Here is a 23,168-nt window from a genome sequence, read left to right on the forward strand (position 1 = left end):
AGTTCAAATCCGGCCTCAGACACTTGACATTTAGCTGTGTGACACTGGGGAAGTCACTTAAGCCTCATTGCCCCACAAAAACAAAACCAAAAACAAAAGAAAAAGAAAAAAGAAAATTGTCTGAAACTCAAAAAGGTTAAGTAACTTGACTATGGTCACATAGCTTGTATGGAATACAGGAATAATTTGAATCTGGGTCTTCTGGATTCCAGGAGTAGCTCTCTATGTATTATGTAACACTGCCTGTCATTCATACAGATAACAATGCTACAAAGCAGAATTATTCAAAGGAAGTGCTGGATGGAAAGAAGGATCAATCAGGATTGAGGCACCACAGAATGAAAAAATTCATATTTGAGTCTGAGAGATGGCCATGCTTTCAATTAGTAGAGTTGAGAATGGGAACATGGCCATCCCAGGTCAAAGTTTCAGTGTGAGCAAAGGGATGGAGGTATGGGAGACACAATGTAGGCACAGCAATATGTGCATACAAGAGCTAACAGGGAACATGGGAGGTAATGACAAAAGGAAAGCTAGTAGTTGGAAGACTAGAAAACATCTCCTGCAGAAAGAACTGAGTTTGAGCTGATTCTTCAAGGAAAGCAGGGAAGCCAGCAAGAAGTGAGGAGGGAGAGCATTATAGGCTCATGAGATAGCCAATGAAAAGAGACCCAGCTATAACCAGTTGCCCAATCACCTTTGGGCATTCCTAGCTTCTTTCAAAGCACAGCTCAGGTGCATCTCGCCCTCCCCATGTAGGGTCTTTCCAACCCCCTCCCCCAATTGTTTGGGGTCTCCCTTGTGAAGTAACTTTGCATAATGTTGTATTGACTTTTTCTGTGGCTATGTTGCCTGTCCCCAGTAGAATGTAATAGAGTCCCTCAGGGCAGGGACTGTGCAGGGCCTAGAATGCAGCAAGCCATTGATAAATGTTTCCTGGTTGATTGGTAGATTGGAAGCACTTTGAGGACAAAGCCAATTATAATATGTTTGTCTCAGGGCCCCTAGCAACATGTAACTGAGAAACTGAATCCATTCCGATTGAAGTCAATGTTCTTTTGGCTATTTCTTGTTCCAGTAAGGCACCATTTCTGTATAGCCCCTCCCTGTTCCTCCAGAGCAGTGTTCTCTGGGCAGGGCAAGTGTTCTAAGGCCTTGAGTCACATTTGGACAGGCTTTTCTCTTTCTCTTAACAAAAATTTGGCCACTGGCCCAGGATTCATTTGCTCCTTTATTTTATTCACACAAAGTAACTGGTGTCTAAAGGGTTTGGCTGCTATTTCTCCAAGGAAATATATTCAGCCCAGATGTTGATTTTCACCTCTGCAACCTTCCTTGTTCACATTCTCCCCATTCATTTCAGCTCTTAAGTTACTGTTACAAATACAAGAAGTTGTGTGAGGTAGTGAGATCCCTGTCATTGGAGGTATTCAGGAAGACTCTTGGATGACTATGTACAGGACCCTGAGGGAACAGATGAGATCCTGCAGTGGGAAGGAGATTGGACTCGTCCTCTAAAGTCCTTTCCAAAGTAGGACTCTACGATTCCAGTTATTTTACCCTTGTCATCCTATGTTGAACATGGTCATATAATCTATATTAATTACTCTTCAGATCAGCTCCAGTGACTTGCTATCGGTAATGAACAAAGATTTTAAGATTTACTTTTCTTATGTTAACATTATCCTAGTATAAAATGTCTGTGTTTAAGGCAATGACCTGAGAAATAATTTTATTTCTCATGCCAAGCTCACTGCCCAGGGGCTGTTAATTTCATTTATGTATTTGGTCCCTACAATGAAATAATAAACTAATTAACAGGACAATTTAGTGGCATACTTCATTTAGGCTAGTTTATGGCTGCGGCCCCCACCAGTGGAGAGCCCTGTCAGCAGCTCTGCTTGGCTGAACTTTATTCCAATAATCTGACACACATGGCAGCCCAAGCAGGACATGGGACAGGGCCACACCGGTGTGAGGAGACATGAGTTCATGAGGCCAAGAAGGGACTAGGAGGAGGAGTCCTTATGTAACCCCCCAACAAAACTCTTTCCAGTGACCTCTCTTCTTCTAGATATAGTGGTTGTAAAGAAACCACAGAATCACCTCACAGGATCATAAACAGACTTAGAAGAGACTAATTCAATCCACTTATTTTATATATAAGGAAACCGAGGCTCAGAGAATTTAAATAATTTGTCTGTGTTCAAACAGTTAAAAAGGGTTTAAAGTAGGTTTGAACCAATGTCTTCTTTGTGTTTTTTTGTTATGGTTTTCTGGGGTTTTTTTTTTGTTTTGGTTTTGGTTTTGGTTTTTGGTTTTTTTTTTTTTTTTTAGCGAGGCAATTGGGGTTAAGTGACTTGCCCAGGGTCACACAGCTAGTAAGTGTTAAGTGTCTGAGGCTGGATTTGAACTTAGGTAGTCCTGACTCCAGGGCCAGTGCTCTATCCAACTGCACCACCTAGCTGCCCCGAACCCATGTCTTCTTGATTCAAAGACCAACACTCTCTGCACTGTACCATGTTGTCTGGTTGTTGGTTTCTATCAAGATTAACACAAGGTAAAAGATACTAGATTTATACTGAAAAGAATTGGGTTTAAATCTCAGTTCTATCACTTTGGAAGGGGGCAGATAATCATATAATCATAAACACTGCAAAGGGATGTTGAGGCCTCAGTTTCTTCATCTGTAGAATTAGAGTGATATTAGATGAGACAAGATGTTCTCTGAGATGCCTTTCAATGCTAGAACTGTGATCTCATGATTTTATATAGGCAGAGATTTTCAGATTAAGCTTCTAGCAGTGAGATGATCTGTGGATGTTTGTCCCCCGAAATCCATTTGATCAGACCTCTACTATTGACCAACCTCATGTGTTGTCCATCCACCTGATGTATTCATGCTTCCTCATATTTGTTCATACTCTTTCTATAATTAAAATGCTCCCAGGGCATCAAGGAGGCTCAGTGGATAAAGCGAAGCCTTGCAGGGTTGCCCCCAGCTGGTAATGATCTCTCTCTCTCTCTCTCTCTCTCTCTCTCTCTCTCTCTCTCTCTCTCTCTCTCTCTCATCTGAGTTCAGGGCACTTTGTAATCCTCATATGTTAGATATGGCTCAGGTTGGAATCTGTTATGTGAATCTGTATGCATGTGGAGGGGTTGTGGTCTGTATTAGTGAGCTAAATGTTTATCATCCTTGACGAAATTACAGATGCATCTAAGAAGGAAAAGGACTCAGAGAGGCAAACAAGTCTAAGAGAAAAACTGACAGGACAGAAGCCCAGAGACTTTGCTTCCACTTGGGGCTTTACCTGTTTCCAGTTATGTGACCCTGGGTAAATATTTTACCTGAAGAAAACACTTGCTAAGCCATACAATGTTGTAGAAATAATAGGAGATAAGCCACAAGTAAACAGGTCGTTCTGTGGCATAAGAGGCAATTGAACATAATAGCAAAAGGGGCCCGGAACCAGGAAGACCTGGGTTCAAATCCTACCTCAGATTCTTGACAGCTGTGTGACCCCAGGCCTGATCTCTGAGACTCAGTTTCAGGGTTGGGCTCTGGGGCCTCTAAGATCTCTTTCCACATTGAAATCTATGATCCTATGAATAGTTCGGTTTTTTTGCCCACTGAGGACTACTACTGCAATTTCAGTTCTTCTTCTTGAAGGGGGTGTTCAAGGAAGGGGAGAAAATGGAGATCCCTGTCCCCAGAGACTTCAGGTGAATTCTGAGTCCAAAGGGAAGGCTTTTCAAAAGAGGAATTCCAGATTGCCTGGTACTAGGTTACTAATTGGTCTCCCTGCCTCCCTTTGCCCAATTCATACACTCAGCTGCCAAATTGATCTTTCTAAAGCACAAGTCTGACCATATCACCACCATCTCCATTCAATGATGTATAGCTCCCTATTACTGCCAGAATAAACAGAAATCCTCTCATGGCCTTTAAATCCCTTCATAACCTGCCTCCTTCCTACATTTCTTGCCTTCTTATTCCTTACTTCTCCCTCCCCCACGTACTTTGTGATCAAGTGACCCTGACCTCCTGGCTGTTCCTCATATGACCCTTCATCTTCCATTTCTACTGGCTTCCCCCACACACACACCTCCAGGCCTGAGATGTTCTAATTGCTGCCCTCCACCTCTTGGCTTCCTTGACTTCTTTCAAGTCCCAGCTAAAGTTCTTCCTTCCCCAAGAACTTAGCACTATCCTTCTATTGCTTATTTCTAACTTATCCTGACTGTAGCTTGCATATAGGTGTTCACATGTCTCCCATGTTAGATTGGAAACTTCTTGAGGGAAGGGACTTCTTTATATTTTTTTGGTGAGGCAATGAGGGTTAAGTGACTTGCCCAGGGTCACACAGCTGGTAAGTGTAAAGTGTCTGAGGTCGGATTTGAACTCAGGTCCTCCTGAATCCAGGGCCATTGCTTTATCCACTGGACCACCTAGTTAAATTTCTTGGGGTTGCTGGATTTCCAGAATTCTATTAAGCTTTTAACAACTTTTTGTTTTGTTTTGTTTTGAGGCAATGAGGGTTAAGTGACTTGCCAAGGGTCACAGAGCTAGTGCCAAGTGTCTGAGGCCATATTTGAACTCAGGTCCTCCTGAATCCAGAGCCAGTGCTTTATCCAGTGTGCCACCTAGCTGCTCTAGGGCAGGGACTTCTTTTGCCTTTATTTGAATCTCCAGCTCTTAGCACAATCCCTTGAACACAGGAGGAACTTAATAAATGCTTGTTGATTGACTCTAACATATATTCAATAACTACCCATCTAGCTTTTGCTTGAAGACTTCTATTACTAGCAGACTCACTACCTTTCAAGGAAGCCCATTTCACTTTGTTAGAAGGCAATTATGTTGTGTAGTAATTATCTCTAGCTAATCTATCTATCTATCTATCTATCTATCTATCTATCTTATCCATCTATATATCAGGAAGACCTGAATTCAAATCCAGTCTCATACACATTTACTAGTTTTGTGTTATCCTGGGAAATTCACTACTCCTTGTCTCAGTTTTCCCAACTGTTCAATGGGGATAATAATGGCACCTACCTCTTATATTTATTGTAAGAATCAAATGGGGTTATATTTGTAAATTGCTTAAAATAGTGCCTTGTACATAGTAGGTGCTTAATAAATGTGAATTTCCTTCCTTTCTTCTTCTCATTGATCACTTTTCTTATGTAGAAAGTTACATTTTACATTTTTAAATCACTGAAACCATACAACCTAAAATTAGTCCTGACAGATTTTTTTTTCCTTTACTGATGAGTCAACCAGCCATAACTGATTAAAACTAATAACTGCCACTCTGTTGAGTTCCCTTATACTCCACTTTGAAAACAGAAAATCTCTCTGAATTAGTATGATGTTATGTTGTTACAAGATAAATATCCCTTAGTGATCACCTCATCCAACCCCCTCATTTTATAGATAAGGAAATGCAAGCCCCGAGTAGCAAAGCACCAAAATGACATAGCTAATTAACAGTAGAATTGACTTGAACTCCTATTTCTTGCCTCTCAGGGAAGTTCACTGCCTAGTTGGTCATAACACTAAAGTTTTATCATGGAATTTCAGAGTGGAAAGGGATTTCTAAGGTCAGCTTCCCCATGTCCTACCTATACGGGAATGTCTCCTTCAACATCTCTGGCAAGTGCATGTCTAGTTCCTGCTTGAAGCCTTCACATAATGAACCTAGATGATCATTTGTCTTTTATGAGCAAGTAGGGCTTCCTTTTGTACATGTGTCACCCTATATATTCACTAAGATTCCTTGTATCTCACAAAATCTGTGACTCTATTTCTTCAGTTTGGTGATAGGGACGTTACTAATTCCTTATACGGATCACTTTAGTTTCCCACAGTTCTGATTATTCAATCAGTCAGTCAATAAATATTTATTAAGTGCCTGCTATGTGCAGGTGCTAAGCGCTAAATACTGAGGATATAAATGTGAAAAAAGTACCTGCCCTCAAAAATCTTATAGTCTAATGAGTGAAGGCAAGTCTCACTGGACCTCTTTGAAACTGTTGCTTCTAGTTCTTTATTCTGGGATCATGTCACATGACAGTCCCTCAAATGTAATCACGTCTCCACCCCCAAGCATACGCCTTCTGTTCTATAGGTTAAATACTCTGACTTGGTAGAGTAATAGATCTAGAGCCAGAAAGGACATGAGAAGTCATGTCACTCAACCCCTTCATTTTACAGAAAAGGAAACTGAAGAGCCAGACAATGCATGAAAAGTCAGAGACCTAAAGCAGGAATAGACCCCAGAGGCCATGTTCCTAACCTCCTCATTTTGTAGATTAGGAAACTGAGAGCCAGATTGGTTAAAATTAGTCTTTCAAGGTCACAGAGGGGATCTTTGACCAGCATAGTTTGTAGCATGAAGATGTAATAATGATTTTTTAAAGATGACTATCACAGAAAGTGCTTTGAAGTTTGCAAAGTTTTCTGCCCACTATTTCCTATTTGAGACTTCCATCAACTCTGTGAAGAGAATCTTATAATGATAGTGTGTTATGGTGAGGAAACTGAGGCTTAGATTAGTTGACTTGCCCAGGCGCATACAGCTGATATATGTCTAAGGTGGGAACTGAACCCACCTTTAAATCTAGCCCTCTATACATTACAACATAAGTTGTTAACCCAGGGTCTGAGAATTTTAAAAAAATAGTGTGTTTTGGGGGCAGCTAGGTGGCACAGTGGATAGAGAACTGGCTCAGAATTCAGGAGAACCTGAGTTCAAATCCAGCCTCAGACACTTGACACTTACAGCTGTGTGACGCTGGGCAAGTCACTTAACCCTCATTGCCCTGCAAAAAAATAGTGTGTTTGGATGTATTTTATTTTAAATTTTTAAAAAATCTATGTTAAAATTTTATTTTATTTTATTCGATTATGGCGGTATGCACATGCAATCCCAACTACCGGGGAGGCCGAGGGTGGTAGATTGCTTGAGTTCTAAGACACAGGGTGCTAAACCTATCAGCTACCCAAATTAAATCCAACACCGATATGGTGAGCCAGTGGAAGAGGGAACCGAGGCTGCTCAAGGAGGGGCAAACCACCCCACATTAGAAATGGAGCAGGTCAGGGGGGCAGTTAGGTGGCACAATGGAAGAAGCACTGGCCCTGGATTCAGGAGGACCTGAGTTCAAGTCCAGCCTCAGACACTTGACACTTACTAACTGTGTGACCTTGGGCAAGTCACTTAACCCTCTTTGACCCAGAAAAAATTTTAAATAAGAAAAGAAATAGAGCAGGTCAGAATTCCCATGCTGGTCATGAATGAAATTAAGTCCTTTAGTAACCACAGCATTTCTAGGTTGAACAACATAGGGAGATCCTGTCTTTAAAAAAAAAAAAAGCAAAACAATTAAATGATAAAAGTGTATAACAATTTCCATGGAATTGATTTCCTTCCTAATACTAAGTATTATTTTGTTCATCAAAAACATGTATCTTCAAAAGGTCCCTAGTCTTGACCAGATCAGTCCATGCCACAGAAAATTTGATGAACCTTTTCATCAAGATGCTTCTATAGAGCTCATATTCTACACCTGCGTTAAGTAAACGTGGAAAGAAGAGAAAGAGAACTGCCCATGCTTGTTTTTCCTCTAAAAAATCCCAGTGGAATTCTTGGGTGAAAGAACTTGTTCCAATGCTAAATAATGACCCTTGATCCAAAGAAAACATATTCCTTCAGGTCAGTTTGGGATATTCCCATCCACAAACACTCTTAGAATTAGTGTTTTAAATTGATTCGAACTGTCAAATGTTAGAGCAGGCTCCCTCATCTTTCTCACCTGGTACCTAGTCAACACTCTTCTTCTGGAAGACTGGGATTCTTTTTCAGATACCGATTTGATGGGATGCTAAGTGGTACACTTAATATGGAGTCCTCTAGAAATGAATCTGAACACTGTGTCAGATACTTCCTAACTATGGAACCCTGAGCAAGTTACTATACATCTTCCAGCCTCATTTTCCTTTTTTGTAAAAGGAGAATATTAGTATCTATGTCATGCTGTGGTTGGGACTATCAAATGAGATGATATATTCAAAGCACTTTGGAAACCTTAGCATGCTATATAAACAATAGTTATAATTATAGTAATTATCATAATTATTGGATGCCCCTTAATGTCTTCTCCAACTTTGAGAATCTGGCATTCTTAGGAACCTGAGGTTCACCAAAGTAATACAACTTCACTCACCCAGTTCACCATAATAAGCCTTCCACCTTAAAATCCCCAATTCCAAAGTCTCTTCCAGGTGCTCAATTGAGTGGAACCTTTTTTTTTTTTTTGTCTTTCTAATTTTGCCTTTGCTCTTTTTTTTTTCAACAGTGAGCAAGACATGGTGGCTGCTGTTGAGAATTAGACCTTTGTGACTGAGAGGCATTTCCACGCGGCACAAAGGTAACTGACATTTTCCATTTCCAGTGATGTGAAACTTCCTTCTTAATGTGTCCTCAATAGGTTGAGATGTCTGTCCTCATTTTTCCTCTCGGTTGAGGTTGTTGGGGGCTCTTCCCCTTTAATTGCTTTATCCTGTCTGCTTTGTGTTTGTGAATGGAGAAAATGAAAACAGTGTTTCTATATCAGTTGTTTCTTTCTTAGCATGGAGTTGTTATTATTGGAGCACAACTATGTTTGTTGTTAGTCTTCAGCCAGTTAGGGAGACAGTTCCGACTGGAGTCATTTTTACCTGTATTTTCTACCCCACTCCATACTTAGTGAGCACAAGATAATCTCCAGCAATGGGGCTGGGAGGCTGGGGTAGGAGAGTAAGTCTCATAGTTGGTAAGATGAATGGCATCATATCCAAAAACCATTTGGGAATTTACTAGCAGGGAGATGGGGTTGTTAATACTTTGTGTCTCTGGACTTGAAAATGATGAGGGAATGTGTCCCTCACTGGCCAATTGAAACACCTCTTCTTTTGACAAATTAGAAGTATTTAATCCAATATCTATTTCTTGTTTACTGAGTATAATACAGAATGAATCATGGGCTGGTGGATGGATGGCCTTTCAAACACTTTTAATTAGTGTTGTGGGCTATTTGAATGAGGCTGGGTGGCTTCCTCTGTCATATATTACAACCCACCCCCTTTAAATGGAGGAGAAATCTTATTTTCCACAAGGTAATATTCATCTCTCCCCCAGCCAGACAAGCATAGAAAATTAAACAATGGTCCGTTAAAAAGCCCAGATAATGTATTTATCATTCTGAATTTATGTGAGTTTTGCAAGGCAAATAAGAGTGAGAGCTATTTGTTAGCCAACCTTGGGATAAATGTGGAGGGGAAAGGACCACAGAGACTCTTATTCTTGTAAAAAAAAATCATAAAATACAATAGTAGCTAGAATAGACTGTAATGACTTAGAGGGACCAGAATGCCATTGTTCTTTCAAGGGACCTTGTGGGCATAACATTTTGGTCAATTTCAGTTGCCGTGGATAGGCCATCGAGGCCTGAGATTCTTCACCATTGTTGGGTTTTGCCACTTCTTGGGTATTCTCAAGTAGTATATTATTGTTGTTTGTCCTTCATTCTTAAATAGGGCCGTGACATTGGGTATACATATGTATGTACATGCATGTGTGTACACACATATATACACATATGTATATATATATATATATGTATATGCATATAGATAGAGATTTATGTATATTTATATACATACATATGTATATATCTATAGCTCTATCAATAATAGACATATACCTCTAGTCACAAAAATACATGTTTCTATATAAGCAAATTAAGACTGCATCCCTTAAAAATAGAATCTCTCTCCCTCTCTCCCTCTCTCTTTCATCTAATCTTTGTGTATATACACACATGTATACATACATATACACACATGTGTATATACATCTATACATATGTGTCTATACATGTATACATATGTGAATACACCAGCACATATAAGCACACATATATTTTTGTAAATGCATACACACACACACTTGTTCTTGCTCTGTTAGAATTAACCTCAATGAGAATAGGGATGATTTCATTCTTTTTGTATACCCAGCACCTAGCCCAGTGGTGGGCACCTAGCAGCATAGGGGTAGAGAAGGGACCTGGAATATCACTTGTAAATGAAATTCCTAGGTGAGGAAACTTACTTCACCAATGAAGGTCAGGAACTTCTCTGTAGCTTAGAATAATTTTCAAGTCTTCTAGTGGGAGTAGCTAGGTGGTGCAGTGGGCAAAGCACTGACCCTGGATTCAAGAGGACCTGAGTTAAAATCTGCCCTCAGACACTTGACAAATACTATCTGTGTGACCCTTGGCAAGTCACTTAAACTTTATTGCCCCACCGCCAAATTTTTTAAACTCTTCTAGAGCACTAGGAAGTAATATAACTTGACTAGAGTCACATAGCTGGGATATGTCAAAGGTAAGACTTGAACCCAGGTCTTTCTGGTTTGGAGGCCTGACCATCATCCAACACAAGGTCCTTCAGCTTTGAAATCCTTGTTGAATGATTTGTCGATTGACATGAGAAAAGATTATCATTTAGTATTTGGAGTCATATGGGCCTTAATAACCTTCTTGTCCCTCATTTGATAGATGAGAAAAATGAAGCTCAGAAAACAGAAATGACCAATCCAATGGCATTAGGCAGTGAGCAGCAGAGTCAGGATTTGAACCCAGGTCTTCTAACTATAATCTTACTCTTCCAAGGATATAATTTCTGCTTCTCTAATGAAAGCAAAGGCTATATAACATGAATTCTGGTCTTTTCTATCAATGGAGCTATTCTCTAGCACAGAGGGAAATAGTCCAGGCAAATGAAAACTTTGTCCCTTGAAAAGACTAGGGTGCTGTAGCTCCTGAAATCAGTTATGTTTTCTCGATAGCCTGTAAAGAAATAAAGCCTTAGAATTAATTTTGCCTAAATGAATATCAAAAATCCTTGTGATAGGTGCAGGTTTAGAAATTTATACTCTCCAAATGCTATGACTTCTCTGTGAAATATAGGGAAAAAAGAGGGGGGTGAAAGAGCTCAAATAATTGCTCCTTGGCCCCATCCCCAGCTAAAGTTCTAGCTGAGTACACACTCTAGATTGTTTAAGAGGACTGAATGAGATAATGCAGGGAAAGAATTTAGCCAAACTTCTATCACTTCATTCATATCTGAATCTCCAGAAAGAATTCCTAAATCTACCAGGTCACAGAAGTCTTTGGGTAATGAAATATTATTAATATTATCAGTGTGTAATCTGATATTGGATAGAGAACTAACCTTCAAATCAGAAAATAACAAAGTTCAAGTCTTGCATCTAATATGGAGTTGCTGTATGTCCCCTGAGAAGTTCTTTAACCTTTCTATGCCATAGGCAATGGTATTCACTGGCACTGACAGTCATTCAATAAGCTGGTATGAATTGTTTACTGTATACTAGACACTGTGCTAAAACAAGGGGAGAAGGGAAGAAAAAACAAAAATGATTACCACCTTAAAGATCCAAACAGTCTAATGGAAGGCATTTACATATGTAAATATATACAAAAATTTTCAAAATTAACAAAAAGTTGTTTGGTAAAGTAGTGAACAAACAGCTTGGGGAATTAGGGAAGGTGATGTCCACCAAAGACTTAGTGAGAGTTTCCCATATTATAAGAAGGAACTGAGGGAGGGATGGAAGGAGGAAAGAAGAATAAAGAAAGACAGAAAAAGAGGAAGAGAAATAAAATGTTATTGAAGAACATGGACATTTAACATTATGGTATTCCAGGCTGAGAGCAGCATTTCAATTCAAATCAATCTATCAACAAGCATCTAGTAAGAAGCAATTATGGGGGCAGCTAGATGGTGCAGTGCATAGAGCACCAGACCTGGAACCAGGAAGACCTGAGTTCAAATCCATCCTCTGACACTTAACATTTACTGGCTGTGTGACCCTGAGCAAGTCACTTAACCCCAATTGCCTCCCCCCCCCCAAAAGAAGAAGCAATTATGTTCAAAGTACTGTGCCAGTTTCAGATGATAGAAAGATCTGATATGATCCAGTCTACCAATTGCATATCCTTAGGCTACCCTGTGTATACCACCAATAAAATGGCAGGTCTATCAGTTGGGTTGAGGGAAGAAACAGTGGCCATGATCTCATACTTTTTTTCTGTTTCAGTGACCAGGATGAGACTCAAAGCCATATAAGTAAAGTGGCTCACATACATGTTTGTGGGATGTATTGATCATCACTCACGCATGGTGGGGGAAGGGGAATTTGCTGAGCAGATGATTGGAGGCCAATATCATGCTCCTTTATGAGAGACTGAAATAGGCTAATCGAGAACACAAAAGACTAAAAAAAAATAAAACAAAAAACAGAACATAAAAGACTGAAGGACCCTCCCAAGGGACTGGCATGAACCTGGACATAAACATGAATGTTTGAAACAAGAAGCACGAGATCAAACTAAATGAGGTCAAAGCCCAAGAAGCCATTGTGGCATAAGAATAAAAGCTTCAGGACATGCATTGTTCAATTTTCATCTTTGCATCCCTAGCACCAAGGACAGGTTGTTTGATTGATCATTTGAAGTAGGAACAGATGAGCTTCTATTAGAGAAGAGAGAAAAAAAAGTAACTTAATTGGGACATAGTATTTCTTTATTTTGGTCATGGCATGGAAACAGTATCAGTGTGCTTTCCACCCCCCCCCACTTTTTTTTCTTTTTATGGTGGTGAAATGAGGGTTAAGTGACTTGCACAGGGTCACACAGCTAGCTATCACAGTTTAGGCAGGATTTGAACTCAAGACCTTCTGAATCCAGGGCCTGTGTTTTATCCACTGCAACACTTCACTGCCCCATCAGTGTGATTTTCAATAAATACTTTGGGCCTCAGTCTCTCATCTGTGAAATAATGAGGCTGTACAGCACGACAACTGTTGTACCTTTCAGCGCTAACATTTTATATTCAATGTTCAAAAGTTCTGTGTCCTTAGGCCCCTCCCAGCCTTGCCATTCCCTGTTCCAAGGCTCCTCTCTGTTCTAGTGCCCCTCCCTGCTCTGACATTCAATATTCTCAGGTGTCCTCAAGCTCAAGAGTCCATAAGTCTAAGATGAGTTTTCCACTGAGAAGGTTTGGATTTTTATTGAGCCTTTTTGCAGAAGAGTTCACTTGTTCTCTTTAAACACTGATTGCCTTTGCAGCCCCAGATTCTGTCTAGATCTCCCCCTTCGGACTTTTCACTGCAGCTAAGTCCAGCCTCAGTGCAGATGACATGCCTTTAAATGGATTCTGAATGTTCCTGTGGGGGTTAGGGAGTGGGGGCGGGTAAGCTAAAGGCTGCTGGACCGAAGAGAAACAAACCAGGCATTTTCAGCATCCCCATTGACCGTGGGTCTGTGTGTAAGCACCTAGATGAAGTGAGTTATTTTTGAAAGCTTTCAAGTTGTTATCATCTTGCTAGACAAGTGGGCTGGGTAAACCACCCTCTTCATCATCAACGCAACACCCTGACCAAAGGCTGCTTATTAGGCCAGCCCTAACTACAGGATGGGATGGTATTCCCCCAGGGCCCACTTCAGCTCCACTGGTGAATGCTTTGTTTCCATCAGCCAGCGTGATTTTAAGCTTTGCCCCATTTGACCATTTTTAAATGGCCTGAAAGCTTTCAATTGGCTCATACTGGTTATCATTTGTTTGTTTATTGTCTCTATTACCTCTGACTGTCAGTCTTCTCACATTTATATTGAAAATTCATCTATAACCTCAATGGGTTGTATATGGTTGGGGTGGGGGGCATTGGTATGTTCTGAAGTGGGAGACAAAGGTTTATCTTTCAGGGAAGAGACAAGTGAGAACTTGGGGACAACGCCTTTCATTATATCCCATTTTTTCTTTCTTCTGCATCACTTCTTTTATCTTTTCATTCCTCTATTCTACCTTCCCTTTCCTCCATTCTGTCTTCCCCTTCAATTCCCTCTTTCTCCCTCATTTTTCTCTTCCTCCCTCTATCCTTCCCTCTTTCATTCACTCCTCTCCTTCCACCTCTGTCCTTTCCTTTTTCCTGGTCTAAATTACTTGAAAGAACTCTGAACCACCAGCTAGGAAACCTGTCTTTACCCCTCACCTGTACCATAGGTAATCATTTAGTTATCCCATCTGTAAAATGAGCAAACTGGGATAGAGGAAAGGAAAACAATTCTGAATTATAGTTTCAGAGGTAAAAGGGATTATAGAAGCCATGAAGGCTAATCCTCTTGCTATACAGTTGAGGGAAACAAGGAATAAGGAGGTTAAATGACTTGCCCAGGGTCATACAGCCAGTAAGTATCTAAGGGAGATTTTGAACTCAGATCTTCCTTTCTGTTAAGTCCAGAGCATCATCCAGAGGGCCTGAATTCTTATCATATTTCTGGCACTCCCTGGGATAACCTTTGTCAAATCACTAAATCTCAGTTTTCTGGCCAGTAAAATGAGATTCTGGACCAAATGGTATCTGAGATCTCTTCCAGTTCCAAATCCCTGATATGGTCACCTTAATCACTATTATTCCGACCTCTTAGGACACATAATAATAGCTAACACATATATACCAATTGAAGAATGACTAAACAATATATATATATATATATATATTCAATTTCTGTTTATATTTATACACATATGCATATATACACATACACAAATATGTATGTATCGATGTATATGTTATGTGCTACAGGGCTCATCCTCATTTTATATATAAGGTAGTGGTGCAGTGGACTGCAAGTGAATACTAAATGAACTTCAGAGGCTAGATTTAAAATGACGTCTTTCTGATCCCAAGTCCAGCATTTCATCTATTACTTCAGGATGCCTTTCAGATCAAATCTTGAGTGTGACAGAGCATTGCATTGATTTATTTCATTTACTCACTCATCTTCTCCTTTATTCTAGGTGATAAAATACCTCAGGGACCTGTGACCTCAATTTTGTGGTTGTGAGATCTCCTTTACTCAAGGAAGATCCTCTCTATAACTCAGGAGATAAATCTTAGAGAATTGTCTGAGATTCAGAGATGGCAAAGGACATACCTAAGATCACACAGCTCATGTCAGATCTCTAGTGTACTGGAAAGCAAGTTTTCCCCACTCCAAAGCTTACTGTACCATGTTGCTTCTCATACTAGAACACAGGGGAGAGAAGAAAGACCATATAAGAAAACAAAGCAAAAAAAACCAATTCACCTTCCTTGCAGGGGATGGTAGGACACATCAACACTTAAACAAAAAAAAAATGCAATGATATAAGTAACTCATAAAATACAAGCTTCACGGGCTCAAGGACCTAGCCTTACTCAAATATATTACCTGTACTATGGCTATAGAATCTTCATCTGCTGTCAGACATAATTGATATATCAATTTGTTTTGCTTAGGTGTTTTTCCTCGTTACAACAGAGTTTTTTGCTCCTGCTCTGCTGGAGGCTCAGGTTGACTCCTCCATTTTAGCGCCTACATTTGGGGTCCCCCTTCTTACCCACATTCATCTTTTTCTGGTTGCTCCTAATTTTGATGGTCATATTATTGTTTATGTTATTCAAATTTCTTACCAGTTATCATGGAAGTTTTTGCTAAATTCCCTCTGAATCCTTCTAATCTCCCCTCAGCTCCTGGACGATAGGACTTCCTCACAGGTCCTCTTCCTTGTTTTCTGAAGTCTGGTCTTCTATACCTCAGCTCATTTGTTAGCTCCCACAGTTCTACCTCTCTCTGGTGGATGGGTATAGTCACCTCCACCACGGGATCAATTCATTAGCAAGCTGGTCACTATAAAGGTTTTTTATCTGCCTCATGTACTAAGACCTAAAAGTTTATGTGAGAGACTTCATTCTTTGAACCATTCTTCTGTACACCAAGGCCCTATGTTCCCTACCCCTGCAAAGAATTCTTAGTAGGACAGTGGAAATACTCTATCCTGCATCACTCCAATGGAATTCTCTCTTCCACTACATTCTGATTTGCAGTGAGTCAGTTCTAGCTCTCTTCTTTTCCTGGTACCTAGGTTGTATACTGCTCACAGGGAAGATTAGTATCTTCCACTGAGTTTTAGGTTTTGGAGCCAAGAGCCTATTGTTTACCAATTCATCCCCATCCCAATCATAAATTTCTCGTTATGTTATTGAATATGTCATTCAAGTTTCCCTGGGACTACAAATTGAAGGCAGATACATGGAGCCTCCATGTATGCCTGACATGAGGGAAAAGGAAATTTCATAGTCATTGTTAGAAAAAAACTAATTTTTCATCTTTGAGCCTAGCATAGGGTTCACAGAGATACAGGAGATACTTAATTATGTTTGTTGTAGGAAGGAATGTAGAACTCTGGTAGAGGAGAAGAAATAAAAAGGGTAAGGAAGAGGAGAGAAAAGGAGAAGGGAGAGAAGTATGAGAGTGTTATGTAGGTATTAGCAATGGTTGGTTTGTAGACAAAAGTATCCCATAAAAAATGTGGGTTGTTATAATACCTAGATTCCTCACCCTACCTTCCCTTTTATTTCACTATTACTTCTCTCTTCCTTCCTTGCTTTCCCTTTTCCCTTCCTTCTTCCACTCTCACCTTCCCTCCTTTTACTTCCTCTTTATTTCTTTTCTCTCATTTTTCTTTTGTCCTACTCTCCTTCCTTCATTCCTCTCTCCCTTACCTTTCTCTTCCCTGCCTTCCTTCACTTCCTTCCCTTTCTCTTTCCATTTCCTCCATCTTTCCTTTTCTCTTCTTTCCTTCCTCCATATCTTCTCCTCTATTTCCTTTCCTCTCTCCTTCCCTCTTCCCTCTATCTTTTCTTATTCTCTCTCTCTCCCCTTTATCTCCTTCTTGTTTCCACCTATCTTACCCTGTAGGTTGTTTTTTTCCTCACATGCACATTCGCACATCTCAAACTTCCAGGCCTCTGACCAGAAGCAAGGTGCTCTTGGCAGTTTGTGCTGTTGCTAAGGGAAACCAATGTCTGGCTCTCACCTCATCTCACCACCTTCTTCCACTCATTCTAACTGTGTATCCACAGGAAATTAAGCTCTTCTCCTCTTGTGCCCTCTCAGTATAATGGAAGGTTTTCCTTTAAAGCATTTAGAATATATGAGTACCGAGATACTTAGAAGACTGGCTATTTTGTGTAATGGTTTTTAGAGAAGGTAGCCTGTAGCCCCACTACCCCCCAAAACACATACAAACAAACCACTCCTTATTGACTTCCTGTTTTCACAGATCCCAGACTATTCACTAAGCCCTACAGAAGTTTGGAGGCTGAGTCAGAGAAAGGGGGGGGGATCAAAGCTCTGAAAGCAGAGGGTAGAAAGAGGGAGGTGGAGACTCACAAAAAACATTTACATAACCAAGTCCTTCTTTCTCATAGCCTTAATATAGTCTTTGTTCTGAAAAACTTAACTGGGCATCTCTCCTATTAACCCTTATTAACTCTTCCCCTTGGATACTATTCACTTCAAATGTAGAAATATATTTATATTATATTATTATGTTTATATTATAATTAATATTTATATTTATAATTATATTTATAATAATGTGGATACCAATCCCTAACACATGCCCTGCCCAATTAATAATATTAACTATATTAGCTAAAAGTTTTTTCCTTAATGTAATAGCTGGCATTTATAGAGTGTCTTAACATTTGCAAAGTCCTTTACAAATGTATTTTACAAATGAGAAAACTGAGACAGAGGTTAAAACACTTGCCCAGGACCATACAGCTAGTATCTGAAGCTGGGTTCAAACTGAAGCATTCTTTTTTTATTGATACCATTATTTAAACTTTAAGGTGACCTCTGGCCAATGGTTTAAAATACTCAGTTAGCCCCAAAAAGACAAATGTTTTCAAAATAAGGTTTTGAAAGCTACACTGCAGAAAATCACAGCAGATCCAGACAATTTTTGCAATGTCATCATGCTAAACTATATAGTTCCTTTTTTTCAATCTTAATAGTATTTTTGCCATGAACTGAAGTTTTGTTGACTCCAGGGTCAGAACTCTACATACAGCATCTATATAATCCAGTCCATTCATTTTTATGGATGAGTAACTAATATTCGAGGAGGTTGAAGGTGGTTCAAGGACAACACCAGAGGTGGAAATTGGATCAGGTCCTCTGACTACAGAGCCAATGTCCTTTCTTCTGTAAAATTCAATAGAGAAGCTTTTTGGTTATGACTGGATACCATGGGCCACAATACTCAGGGAGGAAGTCACTGAACCAAGGGACAGAGAATAAATACTCCCAGGCAAAGATCAAGTCTTTTCTTTTAACACCCTGTGTTTAGGGCTGAATTTATTGACTTTGTCTCAGACAATTATCTGACCTAGGGTTGGAAATATTCAAGATTCTGGTGTGTCATGGGAAAGAATCTGTGCTATAACAAAAGTCAAACAAAGAAGGCAAAGACATTTTTCTGCCACCATTTCCTGTTGCTTCTTCATTATGTATAAATATCTGGCAACAATCTTCCTAAACTCTGTGGTACCCTACATAGTGTATAATAATTAGAGGAATTATATTAATATAAATTATTTTTATTCTAAAATCATGATTATGGAATATATATTATAATACAGCACATAAACCATTATATATATATATATATATATATATATATATATATATATATATATATATATATATATATATATATACCAACACATCACAAATTCGATATTTCATTCATAGAGGTGCCTCTCTACTGACACAGGTAACATTCTGCCCCCATATATACACACCTTAATAAAAAGTTTTGTGAGATGCTGGATCTAATAAAAATTCATCGTCTTGGGGGCTAACACTCTGCAGATTCTCTTCCCTGCATAGGATGGCTCTTTCCATCATTGGTCCTTAATTGATGCTTTTCCTGTTGAGAAAGAACTAGCAGTGCTTTTGTTCCCTGGCACAGCTTTTGAGAACCTATTTAGGGAAAGCATTTTAAATTAATACCAGTGAGTAATAATATCTTATTTCTATATTACTTTAATTTTATCAAATAATTCATAGGCACTTAGGTTTAAAGCAGGAAGGAACCTTAGGGATCTGTTGGAGGTGTACTCCAAAATCATTGCACAGTGAATAAAAATAGATTTTCTTTGTCTCAACACAACAAGAACATGAAACAAAGATACTGCTTCACTTAGCTTCTTTTCTTCTCATCTCTATGTGGAAACGCCTCTAATTTTCAGGACCAAATATGGTGAAGTCAATGGTGGTTCGGATGTTCTTCAGATATCCCCAAGTCTAAGAGCTTCTGACTGCTTCTGGCTGAGGCTTTTATGTCTTTAGGTGACTGGGATACTGTTTCAGGGAAGCTAGTGCTCATCAGAGCCAGTCCTGGGACAGCTTTCAAAATCTAATTCTTAAGAATCAGGAAAACAGGAGGAACTTGGACCTTCCCAGGTTATGGGAGCAAGTAAATAAATTGCTTCAGGGAATTGTTGGCAAACATTGTTTTCCTTTCACAAGACCATGTCCAACTCCTTTACTTTATGTATGAGGAAACTGCCTAAAGCAGACACAGAAATGAGAGCAGTGATGGTAAATGAACCCAGATCCTCAAACTTGGAAAAGAGTGCACTTTCTGCTAGGCTGTGATGTTTTTCCTAGATGCCAACTACCAATTATTCCAATTGAGTTGCAATAAGCAAGTCATGGTATCCACAACTGCAAAAGTGATACTCACACTATATGCTGCCCTCATCAGAACACACCTGGAGTCTTTTGGTCCATTCTTGGCATCATAATTTAGCAATGTTACTGATAAGCTGTGGAACATCTAGAAAATAGCATCCAGGATGGTGAAGGCACTAGAATCTATTAAACATGAGGCTCTTTGGAATAACTGGGAACATTTCTCACACAGATGAGACATCTCAGGGAGGTACATAATAACTCTCCTCAGTAACCAATTATTGAATGAAATAAATTTATTGGAATTCAAGTACTTTCAGGGATTTCTTGAGGAATGGGGATTATAGTACTTTTGTTTTTCTTGAGTCCAGTAAACATAACTAGGTCCATTAGGTGGAAGTTGGAAAGAGATGAATTTAGTTAGGCTTGATGTCAGAGAACAGCCTCAAAAGGAGGAGCTCTCTGAGGTATCAGTTTCTTGTAGAATTTTTCTATCACTGGAGGTCCTTAAGCAAAAACCAGCTGACCTCTTGATGAGAATGTTGTAGACAGGGTTGTTATGGGCAAGACTGAGGTTCCTTCCTATCAAAGATGAGTGAGAGAGTTGTGGTATAGTAGAAACCAAAGGAACTGATGTTAGATGGTCTTATTTCAAGTTTATACAGTATCTCACAAGGCACTTTTCATCTCTTGGTGCCAGTTTCCCCACTGTTGAAAGCAGAGGCCAGGGCTATTCCTTTTAAGCAAATCATCTTTTTTAATGCTTGACTCAGGTCCATCTGCTAAGAATAAGTTTCCTGGGGCAGCTAGGTGGTGCAGTAGATAGAGCACCGGCCCTGGAGTCAGGAGGACCTGAGTTCAAATCTGGCCTCAGACACTTAACACTTTCTAGCTGTGTGACCCTGGGAAAGTCACTTAACCCCAATTGCCTCACTTAAAAAAAAAAGAATAAGTTTCCTTAGATATAATGTGGGTATATTTGCTGAAGTAAAGGAAACACATGGAATAGTGTGGACTAGGAGGCAAGAGGACATGAGTTTAAATCCAGTCTTTGGAAATTATGAGCTGGGTGAGGAAGCCTTTGACAACTAAGATATAACAACTAAAATATACATTAGATCGGGGGCAAGAGAAGGGGATTTCTATACCAATCTGTGGTATAGTGGAAAAATGTCTACACCGATCATCTCACAGGATTGTTGTATCACCTCAAATAATATGCTTAAAGTACAATGTGAATTGTAAAGCCTTATCTTACTGGTTGTTTTTATCATCATTTTTGTAAATAGCAATTCATGATTATATATGGTTGAATTACATATTAATTTATTGTAAATAATAATAATAACAATAACATGACCTCCTTCGTTTTGGGTAGATTTTGGCATATTTTAGGGATTACAAGGTCTACAATCACAGAAGTAGGACTGAGTTGAAATCTGTACTAGTGGACTGAGTGAGCACACCAAAGATAATATAGATCCATCAAAGTGACACCTTCTTTGCCTCCAGCATTATATTAAATGTTCAGTTCAAATCTCAGAACTGTAACATATTAGCTGTTTGACCTTGTATGAATAATTTAACTCCTCTGGGCCTCAGTTTCCTCCTTTGTATCATACAAAAAGAATGCTGTCTCTCTCCTTATGTTCTGATTTCCTTGGCTTTCTTCATGATTTGGCTTAAATATCACCTTCTACAAGACCTTCTTTCTCAAGGTAGCTAGGTAGTACAGTGGATAAAGCACCAGCCCTGGATTCAGGAGGATCTGACTTCAAATCTGATCTCAAACACTTGACACTTACTAGCTGTGTGACCCTGGGCAAGTCACTTAACCCTCACTGCCCTGAAAAAAAAGACCTTTCTTTGTCACTTTTTGCTGCTGCAAAAAGCTCTGATTAGATTCTAATTACCCTATACTAATCTTGTACATACCTAGTTATCTACATATTGTCTCTCCCATTAGAATGTGACCTTCTTGAGGGAAGTGATTACATTGTTGCCTTTCTTTAGCATAGTGTTTGGCACATAGTGAGCACTTAAAAAACACATGTTGACTGATTGATCTCTGATACTGCTTCAGGCTTGGAATCACTGATCTAGTGAACTCTGAAAAATATAAACTAATAAGAACAGTTATTGAACCTTGAATCAATTACCATCAAATCATACTTTCTCCAGTGATCCTGTACCCCCAGAAATCCTAATTCAAACTCTGTTGTCCATCTCCCATTGGCTACTTCATTTTTCTTCTCTGCCTCAATCCAATATCTCCAGTGTCCTACTTGAGTACTACCTACCCCTTTCACTGTGCTCTGTGAAATGCCTGTGTCACATGTATCAAACTTGCTTTTATCCTCAATTTTTCCCCCATTTCTCACTACTTTCTACTTCTGGCTCTCATTGAGACCTGGCTCCCTGCTGATGACACAGCTTCTTTGGCTGCACTTTCTGGCATTGGCTATATTCACTCATATCCCTAATTCAGTGGTTGTCAGTAGGGGGATTGGAATATTTTTTGCTTCCCATTGCACTTCCATGCTCTCCCTATACTCCCACCAATCAGTAACCTTTTCTCCTATGAAATTCACTCAGTCCATATCTACTGCCCTATCAAGATTAAGGTGACTGTTTATAGTAGACCTCCGGAACACCCTCCTTCTTTCCTGAATGAGTTCAATGCCTGGCTCACATTCTCTCCCCTAATTCATATGCTCATACTAGGGAACCTCAATACATACATACATATACATATACACATACATATACACATACATATACATATACATATACATATATATATATATTCTGCTTAAAATCCCTGTTTCTTAACTTATTATTTTTCCATGACCTCGTCCACCCCACTTCAACTCCATCCCCAAATGTCCAGAACCTTGATCTAATAATAACTCACAAATTCTCTGCTTCCATGTTCATTAGCTCTGAAGTGTCCTAATCCCATCATTATCTATTGGCATTCCACCTCTCCCCATTTCTTGAAGCCACAAACTCTGTCCTTTATTCTCACCGTAATGTCCAATTCCTTCACTCTTCATTTATTTCCTAGGTTGTCTCATCTGCACTACTTAGATTCTCTTCTCTTCCCCATCACAACCCCCTAGTGAACCAGGTCAACTTTATACTTTCCTTTTTTCTCAAATTCCCTGCACCCTTATCTTATAGCTAATCTTGACTTGCCAAGCCATAGTCTTAAATTATTTCCACCATGCTCTGCCTTCCCTCCTACTCCCATGCTGCTAAAGGAAGCTGGATAAAAAGACAAAACTTTACGGAGTAAGTAGACTGCAAATTCATACTACAGAATGCTAACTGAGACCTCACTGGGGCAAGACAGTCATTTTATACATTGCAAGTTGTATAAAAATGACAGCGGCTTTTCCAAACCTTTTAATCCCCTCTCCTCTCAGTTGGAAAAAAAAATGTATACTATATTTTGCCCTTCACCAAGATGTTTCTCTTCTCTGCTCCTCATCTCATATGACCCTGAT

The 23,168-nt window shown here is 39.4% G+C and overlaps 1 protein-coding gene across 5 annotated transcripts in view; it reads left to right on the forward strand.

Annotated features, from left to right (window-relative positions):
- Positions 1-23,168, forward strand: part of DAB1 (DAB adaptor protein 1) — a 1,311,411-nt gene that overhangs the window by 550,721 nt on the left and 737,522 nt on the right. For 4 of the 5 annotated variants that reach the window (XM_043963034.1, XM_043963028.1, XM_043963033.1 and 1 more), the window contains exon 3: positions 8,365-8,436. The exons of the other annotated variant lie outside the window; for it this stretch is intronic. The gene's annotated coding sequence lies outside the window, so the exon portion shown is untranslated. The remainder of the gene's footprint in view (positions 1-8,364; positions 8,437-23,168) is intronic. 5 annotated transcript variants of the gene reach the window in all.

Source organism: Dromiciops gliroides, chromosome 4 (genome assembly GCF_019393635.1).
Source record: "Dromiciops gliroides isolate mDroGli1 chromosome 4, mDroGli1.pri, whole genome shotgun sequence".
Lineage (NCBI taxonomy): Eukaryota > Metazoa > Chordata > Mammalia > Microbiotheria > Microbiotheriidae > Dromiciops > Dromiciops gliroides.